General features: G+C 37.8%; 1 long non-coding RNA gene across 1 annotated transcript; it reads left to right on the top strand.

The window, feature by feature from the left end:
* Nucleotides 1–989: 989 nt before the first annotated feature.
* LOC102212644 (uncharacterized) lies at nt 990–6,075 on the top strand. The gene is made up of 3 exons (XR_311881.1): nt 990–1,023; nt 5,215–5,268; nt 5,344–6,075. It is a non-coding gene; the product is annotated as an uncharacterized LOC102212644 (long non-coding RNA).
* Nucleotides 6,076–11,606: the final 5,531 nt, after the last annotated feature.

Below are 11,606 nucleotides of genomic sequence, written 5' to 3'. Positions count from 1 at the left end.
TCATGTTTGCGCAGTCTCCATGGACGTGCAGACAGCTTCCACTGGATTAATTTGATGTCGAGGGAAACTGAATCTCCTGCAAATTCTTATGTTCAATCATTGAGGAGCATGCTGAATATTTTATTCTTCACTTCACGCTTTCATGTTAATTCTGCATGAAGTATGTTTTGAAGTGGCTGTCTCAACTGATGTATTTATAACTAAATACTAGGTTTAATCTGTAGTTATTTCTTTGAATTGCTACCTACTACTTATCACATATTATGTGAGTCACCTTTGTTGTTCTTATGTTTCAGTTCTGCTTTTAAAAATACGGTTCAATATGTGCACAAATTAACAGGTAAGTTTACTAAGCTATTAAAACCTTGAAGATTTGTTTTTCATATTATGTCACAAGTATTTATTGCAATAAGTTTCCTCAGGTTGGACTTGAGGGGAAAAAAGAGAAAGAGCAAGCATGTTTGGAAAAGTTTACTTCTAAAAGTACTTTTATTGCACCATGTTCTGAGCTGCTGTAACATGAATCAGACGGCTGAATTGCCATCTCAGCATGCATTCAAGTTCTATAGTCTTGCTAATGACCTACTAATTGTATTCAGCTGTGTTGCAACAGGGACACTTGGAAAAGTTTCACGACACCGGCTGGAGTTTGAGACCACTAATCTGAAACAACCCCTGTTGTCAAAAATCTCACTTGTTTTATACAGAATTTTACACACACTTGAACTTCATTAGTCTCTACCATTAAGAAATAGGTTAGATCAAACAATACAATCTACACAAAGAAAAAGGAATAAGATTATTCATCCAATTGTCAAACTCATTTGCACAGCTCAATGGTTTAAAAAGTTAAACAATACATACAATACAACTCAAAAAGGTTACTTTAAAGAAAATAAACAATGCTATTCAAAAGGAAACTCTTCATTTGACATCATGGCCCTATATAAACAGGAAGTGCTGGGTCGGCCCCTCCCACACACCTGTTTTGGATATAGGACCTGAACAGAGGGACAAACAAAGGTGAGTGTGACCAAAGCAACATAATCAAACACAGCTTGTTTGTAAAATAACATGGGGTAAATGATTAATATGTTTAAGGGACATGTGGTAAATAAGTTCAAGGCTAACCACTTTCTCACAGTCCTACACAGTACCTGCTATATATTGTTCCTATGAGTGGACTCTTTTGGACAGAGATCTCAGATGTCATTATTAGGATCTGCTTGGAGTCACTCACCCAGTTTGGGTGTTTATCGTTTTTGTATAGATAGATAGCAACACTATATTCAATGCATCTTCATTTTTAGGTCTGTAGATGTAAGGCGTTTTCTGTTGAAGAACCTTTGCTGCTTCTGGGCTACAATTCAACGTGGAAAAAAAGTAAATGAAATGTGTTGTTTGCCATATCCCCATTCAATCGCGCTGAACAGTTTGGTATATAGTGCAAGAGTTGTGTTTGAAAAAGAATCCCTGCATATTTATATAAGTCTGTGAAGAGCTTTGTGACAGCTATTAACCACCCAGTTATACTGTATGTGATGCTCTTCACTGATACAGGGCCAGCTAGTTTCAGGGGATAGCTGCTCTGTCAGTCTGTATCTAGGGCAGCCCATTATCAGGACACCAGAGACAGAAACAGTTGAGTTGTATTTGTCTTTCTTTTTATCCCTGATGATAACTATCTAGCTACTTACAGGAGGGGAACCACAGAGACAGGTGCAGCTGAAATTCAAACATATTTTAAACTCTACATTTTGGATTTTTGCTGAACTAAAACATACACTGGAAAGCTCAGATACTACAGCTAAACTCTACTTGTTCATGTAGTCTTAGCAGAGCCAAAACATCTTGGAACCACCAAAGAAGAGTGTCCAGTAAGATTTAGCAGTAAGATGTTATAGCACATACTTTAACTGCTTTTGTAACAGAGCTCGAACAGCAGATCAAATTGTCACTGCAGGTCCCCAGTACCCCTCCGATTCATGCCGGTCCCAACCACAGATAGTTGCCTCTAGCTGCTGACTAGAAGTACCCTCCATGTCTTTTGGCTGTGTTTTGGTGAGTGTACTGTGCAATATTACATGTATAACACTGCATAAAGTAAAAAAAAAAATCTGAATAAATGAATTACAAATAGACTTAAATTTTGTAGCTGTGAATTATAATTCAGCCAACTGGTAAATGGTTTAACTTTTGATCTCCTTCCAGTTGATGCTCATGGTCAAGTAATCCCACTAGAAAGGAACTGAAAGGTACCCTTGTGAGAAGTGAACCACTGAGACACAGCTTGATCAGGATTACCCCTGATCTCTGAGCAGTTTATTCTGTTGACTAAAGACTAAAGGTGGATTTCTACTTAGTGCAAGGCCTCAGTGTGACGTCAGACCTCACCTAATGTGTAGATTTTGTGTTAGTGTTTGCTGATTCAGGTGTCAATGCTATGCACTATAGAGGTTCCTGGACACAAGCGCAGATGCAGGAATAAAAGTTTAGGCAGTTTATTGAATAACAGATGAAACTGGGATGATTATGAGTTTCCAGGAAAGGGTAAGGCAAGGTGGTCTCCAGCTGGCTTTTTTGTCCATTCCCAAAATACAACTCTCAATCTTTACTGCCAAACAACACTCTCTTCAACATCTTTCCAAATCATAGTCTCTTTCTCCCAAGGTAAGGGGCATCAGAATATAAAGTCCAAAAAAATAAAATGAAATCACTCTTTCATAAAACTCATGATGACGAAGAGCTGAGCTCAGATACCGCATGCAGTTCAATAATTTGGTGTCAAATGCCTGCTAATAAGCCTCAAAAGGAATTAGGCGTGCATTCAGCAATGTCATCCAGGAGTGAAACAAAAGAGTGGAAGTCAAGTGAGCTCCACAGTAAAACAAAAAGGAAATGGCAATAAGTTACTTGTTTCATAGAAAAATAAATATGTTTTTCACCACACGTAATTAAGATGCACTCAAACTTGATGTGATCCAGGTTTTGTGTCAGAATTGCGACTTTCCATGCCTGCCATTCATGGAGTGTATAAAGGACACTTCATGTCCTTTATACACTCCTAAGGACACTTCATGTCCTTTATACTTCAATTTAACCCCAGAAGCAAGTGAATACAGTTGGATTTACTTTTCTTTAATTCATGTTAAGAATTGAAAATAAGTTTGTACTCAAACTTTTTCTTCTTCTTTTTCCTGGTATTTATTTCTGCTTAATATTCCTTCTTATCTTTGCCTTTTAAGACACTAAAAAACTCTTAGAAAATAAAGCTCTCATTTCCACAGATCACAATCTGTTTCCATCACACGAAGAGCATAGCAGAGTGTCTCACACGTTTACATTTTTTTGACCTTTAGATGCTGCAGTGTGAAAATACTTTTGAAGTCACATAACTTGTACTTTTCAGTCATTCAGGTCAACAAGGCTGTTGCTTGATAACAATTTGTTCAAAGATTTACACAGCATAGTGAATCAGGACTGTCTGAGAACCACAGTGGATAACTCTTCACACTTGTCCCCATTCATCATTTTGCAGTAAATTACCAAGACCATTAATTAGACTTAAAAAAGTCCTATTTTAGTACTACAATCAGAATATTACACATTTAAAATGATGGACAGTGCCCTAGTTCTCCCTGCAGTTAGTAAAGGAACAATAAAGCATCACATGGAGATCAAAAGCATGTTGGCCTCACATCACAGTTATGAGTACGATTCTTTGCTTCCCTTTGTATGGACTCAGCTTTATAGCTGTTGGGTCTCCAGGCATTTTATCAGCCTGTTGATTTCACTAATGAGTTTGTGAAGACTGTTTGTCTTGCATGCAGAGTTAAAAGCAAGAGAAAGGCATGTAATTTTCTTTTGTATATCTTTAAAGACTTTGATAGAATCAAGCAGGTCTCTATAATTGAAGCATAGAAAAATGGTGAGAAAATAATTGAAATGCTTTAGGGTCACAGAGCAGTTTTGTACCATTGTACCTAATAGCAGCTTTAATCCCAAATTAATTTTTTTAAATATACTTTATTATATATGTGTACGTATATAACATCACATTAGGTGCTTGCTCAGAAAAAATGCAATATTTTGGAAAATTTGGGGAAAATTTTGCATAAAAATTAGATTATAAAGAATTGCAAGCAAACGGCACCAATTTTATGGCCATTCAGTATTTGTTAATGAATTAGTTAATCTCATTGTGGCTGGATTAAGAAAAATAACGCAAATAAAGGAATCCAGTTAATAATTTTACTCGTATCATTACTTTCACCTTAGTCTTCAAATGTCAATGTTAACAATGTAAAACTTGGCTGCAAGCGCCGCACAACAAAACAAATCCCTGTCTTAATGAGGACAAGTATGCAATCTGTTAACATCACTCTGGGCTCTTGGATTCTTGGCTAGCTTTGCGTTAGCATGCTGTCTGTGTAGAGAGGAAAGAGACAAAGTTGTATATATTATAGTTGTATAGTATAATGCAGTATTTTGCAGATGAACTTCACTCTCTTATCCTTTTGTGCAATTAAAATAAATGTCCATATTGCCTGCCTCCGCCACATGACATCAAATCAGATGATTATAGTGCAAAAGGAAACCTTTGTAATGCAAGTAATGGCACAATTGCAACTGTAATGCCATTACTGACTTGCATTGAAAGCACCTGCAGCCTATAATAACAAAGCACTGCTTCATATCCCGTTGTATGTGTGAATCATGTCTTTGGTGTAAAGTTTTAACCAAAAGGTATCGTCTGACTTTTGTTTCCAACAAAACTTTTTCTTGAACTAAACTTTAGGTAGTGTATGACACAAAGGGAGACAAAGTAGAAGGGACAGAGATTGAAAGTGACAGTGACAGTGAAAGGGAGGAGGAGACTGATTCAGAGATATCTTTAGTTTGGACCGAATGCACTCCGTTTCACTTGTCTCCTTCATCCTGAATCTCTTTCCCTCTGATTCCTCCTGAGAGCTGACAAGTGGAAACAAAGAAGAGGCAGACAGTGACAGGAAAACAGCAGGGGTCCGGATGTGAGACCATGCAATGACTGTATGGGGATCTTCATTTGCTAAGCCCTTTTAGCATGTCTTACTGTAACATGCTCGAATTTTAACTATTTCAGCTATAAATGAAAGATGTTGTTGTGTATGCCTTTATTTTGTGTATCGAAATAATGGCAGTCACACAAACTACAAAAACTCTTTTGTACCTCAGGCCACATGCAGGTTTTCCTGACACTTTGACCTCTTCCCCCAGCTGCTGTGACAGGTATAGTTTATTGTTCAGGGATAACAGGTGTTGTCTCTTCTGTTCAGTCATATTTCTCTTTTTTTTTTTTCCCAGAGTCCTTGCTGTTTCACAGTGAAGCGCTCCCCACAGTTGTTACATGTCTTTTGAGGAGTTGAAAGCTAGTTGGATGACAACACTCCTGTGCTCTAAGGGATGTCATTCACAACAAATACAGAAAACTTTGCTTGACAAAACAATGTACTCTCGTTAGCTTGAGTGAAAAATCCAGTGAGTGGACCTTGGGTTTAAGCAAAAGGCACCCAACATTTTCGACAAGCTCATTATACAAAGTTTTTAATCATAGATACAATGTAAACTGAGAAATATGCCCTCAATCGTTGCTTTTTTGTTCAATAGTGTATTTCAAAAATATTGAAAATATTGTCTTCTTCACTGCTGATACCACATCAGTTCACAAGTTAATCCTATTTTCCATTTTCACCTCAGGATAGTTGAACTTGAATCCACTAAGGGCAACTGCCCACTTCTAACACTGAAGGCCAGTCTACAGTTTTCTGGCAGGGAATCGACAATACTCACTGAGATCGGATGTACTATTACCCCAAACAGTGACTTTAAACATCCTGCAGTGCTCTGGAGGTCAGGATATGATGACATAAGTGGTTAAAAGCACCGTTTTGCCAATGATTTTAGTATCGAGTATATTAAAGACTAAGGCAAACTTTGAAGAACATAAACAGCTGGGTCATGAGCTGATCATGAGCCAGATGTCTTTTACCAAAGGCCTGAGATTAGATAATAACTTTGCAGGTCAGCCGTGGCATGGCCATGTGCTTTGATAGGACTAAATATTCATCTAGTATATCTTGACAAAAAACTCAGGAGTTCCATGACTGTCTAAATAAAAAGGATTGAATGACGGTGGGGGGGAGGAGACAACATTGATGGATTTTCTCTAACTATAGGACTGCAGACATTGAGGTCCATGTTGCACTGAAGTCAGACCAAAGCAGTCACTGGAGCTAAGTGGATAATGTGAGGATGAAAAACTGTGTTCCTTCCACACAGTTTTTTTAAAAATTTTTTAATTGTCATATGACGTTATAATGGGACAGCAGTTCTCTGCATTTTCTTTTCTCTTTGTTGATGTGAAATAAAATGAAAAGTACATTTGGTCGCATGCAGTGGCGTGCTGCATGCATTTATGTGTGTGACAATGAATGAGGATGAGCCTTCAAGACGAGATGACTAATCTTGCATCACCAAGTGCCGTGTGTGACTAATACTTGCTGTCAGATTGTTGGCTGTGTACTTTACAAGGAGAGAAACTAAATACTTTTTCAAAGATTTTTTTTCTACATCAATTAAAAATGGTTAGTAATAAAAGTAAAAGTTGGAGATAATTTAGGTAGCAGGCAATATTGTCTGCCTCTTCATTTTCTCAGCATGTCATGGTGACCGCAGTCACTGTTTTCTCAAGTGTCATCAGCTCATCTTTATGCTGACCTAAGATAAAAGTTTCAGCCTTTTATCTTAATAGTTACATGGTCACTCTGAACATAAAGTTCAAACTTGACTGAAAACATAGTTTTGTTAATCACTGTCCTACTCCCACATGAACAAACTGTGCATGTATTTTTAAGCAAAAATCTGTATTTCATTACACAAGTCATAACCCTAATCATCAATATTGGATGTCTGCTGCTTTTCTTAAGTATTAAAAAGCTGTTTCCTCCTAGAACCTTGAATTATTTGTCTTTATTTAGGTTGTAGTAAAGAGAAATACCTATCATTTAAACAAAGATTCTCCGTTGGCTTTAAAATAATTAAGAAGCAAAGGAAATAGTCCATTTATTTGTTTAATTGTCACCCTTGATCCCACGAGTTAACTTAGAGGTGAATGAGGGTGCATTTGGGGGAAAACACTGAAATCTTTTATGTCATGCTACTCATTTTTGTTAAGCATAGTACACCCTGAGTTCATATTTGCATTTAAAGACATTTGATTTACAGTTTTTTCTTGTGTCTTTAAAATATTTTAATAATGAATTAGTCATAATTTAGCATGATTGTTACTACGTATACAAGCAGACCTTGGATTGCCATTTTAATGAATGCGCATAAATGCATAAAATAAGTGTGATTAAATATATTCAGATCTAATGGAGCAAGTACACTTTAGTAGAAGAAAGCTACTCTTGCTGGTATAGGGTCCAGCTCCCTCATGAACCTCTAAAATGTTTGATCTCACTTGCTAATTAATTTAATCTTAATTTTTGTACTTGAGTTTTCACACACTGGCTAGGAATAGACACCAAAAGCTACTTGGTTAAATTTAGCAAAAGGGATTACATTTACGGTCCTTCACTTTAACTTTACAAACTGAAAAATGACACTTTCTCAGTGTGTTTAAATGCGATGCCAAGCAGTTCCTGACAAGCACTTATATGTGACAATATGGGAGTAAGGCCAACTGTGCTGTCAATATAAATCCTGTGTAAAATGACCCTGACACCAAAGTCCTTGTATGTATATCAGTAAGCTGCCTGGACTCCATAGTAGTCAGACACTGGACATAGATTGACAGCATGCCTTATTATTTGTAATATTCATGAAGTATCAGTCCACCATTGACCCAGTCATTAGTCTCATCTTTATTGGTTTTTTGAGCTCTTTTTCAGGTCACAGTATTTCTAGCACTGCTCATGAGTGCAATTCAACCAGAATAATTTTTAAAAAAATGTCATTTCTAGGATTAGGTCCAGAGAAAAGAATGATCCCTATTGGGATGCATTTGATTACTCAAAGTTTCCTGCAAAACTGAGAGAAATCAAAGAAACTTTTCAACTTTTCAAGAATTTTTCACTTGAATATTTATGTATGACATTTTGTCAGAATGTTAAATCTCATGTTTTCTCATGACTTCATGCAGTGGTTTGATCGTTTGACACAATGTTTTTTTTTAATTGTTTGAATCTCTTGAGGCCAACTGAAACAATTAATGTGTCAGTCAATACTATTCCAAAGTTTTAGGATCTTTAGCATGCAGTCAACTGTTGTGAATTGGTGCAATATAAAACAAACTGAATTCAGTAGTTATTGATTTTATTAATATGTCGTTACTATTTCTCAGTAAGTGGAGGAACAGACACTTGGATGTACAGGCCTATGGGGAGTCAGTGGTGCTGTTGGCCTTTTGTCTTCCTGCAAGAAAAATGCATAACAGGACTCAGAGAAGTGCCTTTGCAGACAAATATAATGACTCACAGACGGCGGTAGACAAAAGGGTTTGTGAGAGGGCACGAGAAGCAAGACAAGAGTGAAAGAATGAGGGTAGAAATGCTGAAGGACAATAGAAAAATTGCAAACTGAGACACTGAATATTTGTCAGAATTTGGAGCATTTGTGAGGTTTTTTTTATGCATTTCCACTCCAGTGAATGAGAAAATGAGCTATGCAAAATGAAATGGCAACAGACAGAAAGAAACAGACTAGAAGATCAAAAAAGTAGATTAAATCACAATATGAATGAAGACAACAGGAAAGAGATATAAAAGGTGGGCAGAGAAGAGGGGGACAGGGGCTGAGTCAAGTACTGCAGGGGTGGAAGCTGAGAGGAGGCGAAGACATGCATTTAACTCATTGTAATGAGTTTCCTGGCAGGACGCGTGGGATATCCTCTGCTGCATGTTGCAGCCTGGGTGGTGACTCATTCGGAGACGGTGACAGAGAGAATATCTGTAACTCTCTTCCACCTTAAACTTTCTGCCATGAAATCATTGTCTAAGCTTCTGAAACCAAGAAAAGCTTCGCTGCTCTGTGTTGTCTCATAAATGAAAATGCATTTCACTTCACTTAAGGTTCTTTATGGCGAATTGTAAAGACTCGTTGAATTTACCACACTTTGTATTGGATAGCCATTTATAACCACCAATTTCTGTTTGAGATAATAGTGCATGGAAAAATAAATCCATCCAATCCACTTAACTGCTTATCCAATTCAGGGTCAGTTTACTTTCCAGCTCACTAATTTACTGTTTTGGTGTGTTTTGCACAGCGCTGTTTTCAGCCTCAACATGCTGGTAAACAAGTTTGAGCATTTAGCAGCAACTTTCCCCCAGGAGTTGGCAGAGAGGAAAAACAGCTAAAAGAAATTGCACATTGAACTTAACATTTGTCTGGTGCCAAGAAACGCTGCCAGAATGACTCCAAATGCAAACCAGCAAACTCTGCAACAGTGGGGTGTGTAAACAGGCAACAGTTGGATATTTATAGTTATTCGGCAAACATATGGAACAGTTAAATATTAGCACTGCTGAAAATGCTCAGAGTATTAAGGAGCAGATGTTGGAAATTAAGGGAAAGTGTAACTGTACTCACTAGTATCTATACAATAGAGCATTGTGATATAGCCTGCTCCTCTGAAAGAGCCTGTTATGCATAATTTGCTTAAAAACTCAACACACACAAGGCCATGGGTAAGTGAGCAGTGATGAAATTTGCAGGTGGGGTAAAGGGCAGCTGATAGCATTTTCAGATGCCGACATTATTTTATTTTGAGGGGGTTACATTGTGCCCTGTAACTGTCAAAAATGTTGTTATGTTCCCCCTAGTGATGGGGAATAAAATTAGTAGATTGGTTACTGAGTTTTCATAAATTACCTACATGAGACGTCTGCTCAAAGGCCACAAACTGTTATCCTTATAACACAACTTAAAGTCTACCAGTGTCCACTTACTGTAAACGTACTGGTGGACAAAATATTGCACTGTATAGATGCAGACTGTAATCTAAAGTTATACCAAAAGACTAAGGATAAAGGCCCCATCATTATGTGAATTGTGGGTTCAGCCAGCTTTCAGTGCAAAGAGAACTGAAAGCCAATTTAATCCAAGGCTGGTTAAGTGGGAGCAGCTAAAATTGGGGCTATGTGATTTAACAGCCTTTGTTCTCTGGTCTCTGCTCCTCTGCCCAGTGGACATGAATGGAATGAAGGAATGGAAGAAAGGCAGGATTCAGGCCTCCCAGCTAGAACAAGTCATGTGTCAGCAATCTTGCTTGTATCTCTCCAATTACCAGCCTCTGAGTGCACCAGGGGGAACTGTACCCCCCCCAATCCCCTACACACACACACACACACACACACACACACACACACACACACACACACACACACACACACACACACACACACACACGAGGCACCTAAACAGCTCGTATTCGCTATTCTACTGACTCTAGGCGAGCAGGTGTAGTAGAGTAGAACATGGTGAAATTATCAAAGTTCTTTGTGTGTAGTCATGTTGCACCATTATTACAGCTTTGCTCTGATATGGCCTGTGTTTGTTTAAACAACACATCAAATACCTTATCAAATAGCTTAACCTATAGCTATGTTTCAAAGATAGACACCATCCTCCAGTGTGACAGACTTGCCTCTTAGGGCACTGCTGCCGATCAGCAAGCAAAAAAGCATTTGTGGTTAATGTTAATAGGATGATTAATTTTTAAATGCCTACGTTTTTGAGGAAAAGGACGAGAGGGGTTTTTTTTTTTTCAGATTAGCTGCTATACTGACCTTCTTTGTGTGTTTAAGTGCTTCTCCACTTTTGGGTTGTTTTGTTTTTTTCACAGTAAGTGAATAAAGGCAGACATTTTCTTTTGCAGCTCCTCACCAACTTGTGTCTGATTTTAGCTGAGACATGTGGGAACTCTTTATTTCCATTGCTTTTCATATAGATATCAGTATACGCAGTGGCCCAGTGCTACTTTTGCTTGTCACTTTTTCTTTCTTTAAAGTTTAAAGTAATATTTCACTTTGCTCTTGTCAGAATACTTTCCACTCCCAGTCGGAGAATTGAAACCTCCCTAAAGAAGGTCTAGAAGGAAATCGCAGCAATGCTGGCATATGCTTTCAGTAAAACAAAATTGAAGAGGGGCCGGTAAAGAAATGTTGTACCTTTGCATACACCAGTTGAATTTTCACTTCCTGTTCAGACAATAGACCAGTGTACATCTTTAACTCCTCTTCTATGTTTGAGTAACCATATTGTCAAGTTCAATCATATATTTTGAAAAGATAATCCACATTGCTATATGAGGGAAAACATGATGAGAGAGGAGCTGAGGCAATAGACATAGATAAACACAGAACCTGTCTCCATTCTCATTGTAAAGTCAAAGTCCTTTATTTGTTTCTACTGCAGCAGTCTTATCCAAACAAAATCTCACTTTAACATCCGTTCTGATCTGTTGTATTGGCGTCACTGGGTGCTGAGGACCTCAAGGTGTCTTGGATTCCTCTTTTCACATCAAGTTTGAGAGATGTGACACTTCATCGATCCACTGTTCATGA

Source organism: Pundamilia nyererei, unplaced genomic scaffold (assembly GCF_000239375.1).
Source record: "Pundamilia nyererei isolate P.nyererei 1_Seehausen unplaced genomic scaffold, PunNye1.0 scaffold00086, whole genome shotgun sequence".
In the NCBI taxonomy this organism is placed as follows: domain Eukaryota; kingdom Metazoa; phylum Chordata; class Actinopteri; order Cichliformes; family Cichlidae; genus Pundamilia; species Pundamilia nyererei.
This window is presented reverse-complemented; position numbering and strand designations above follow the sequence as displayed.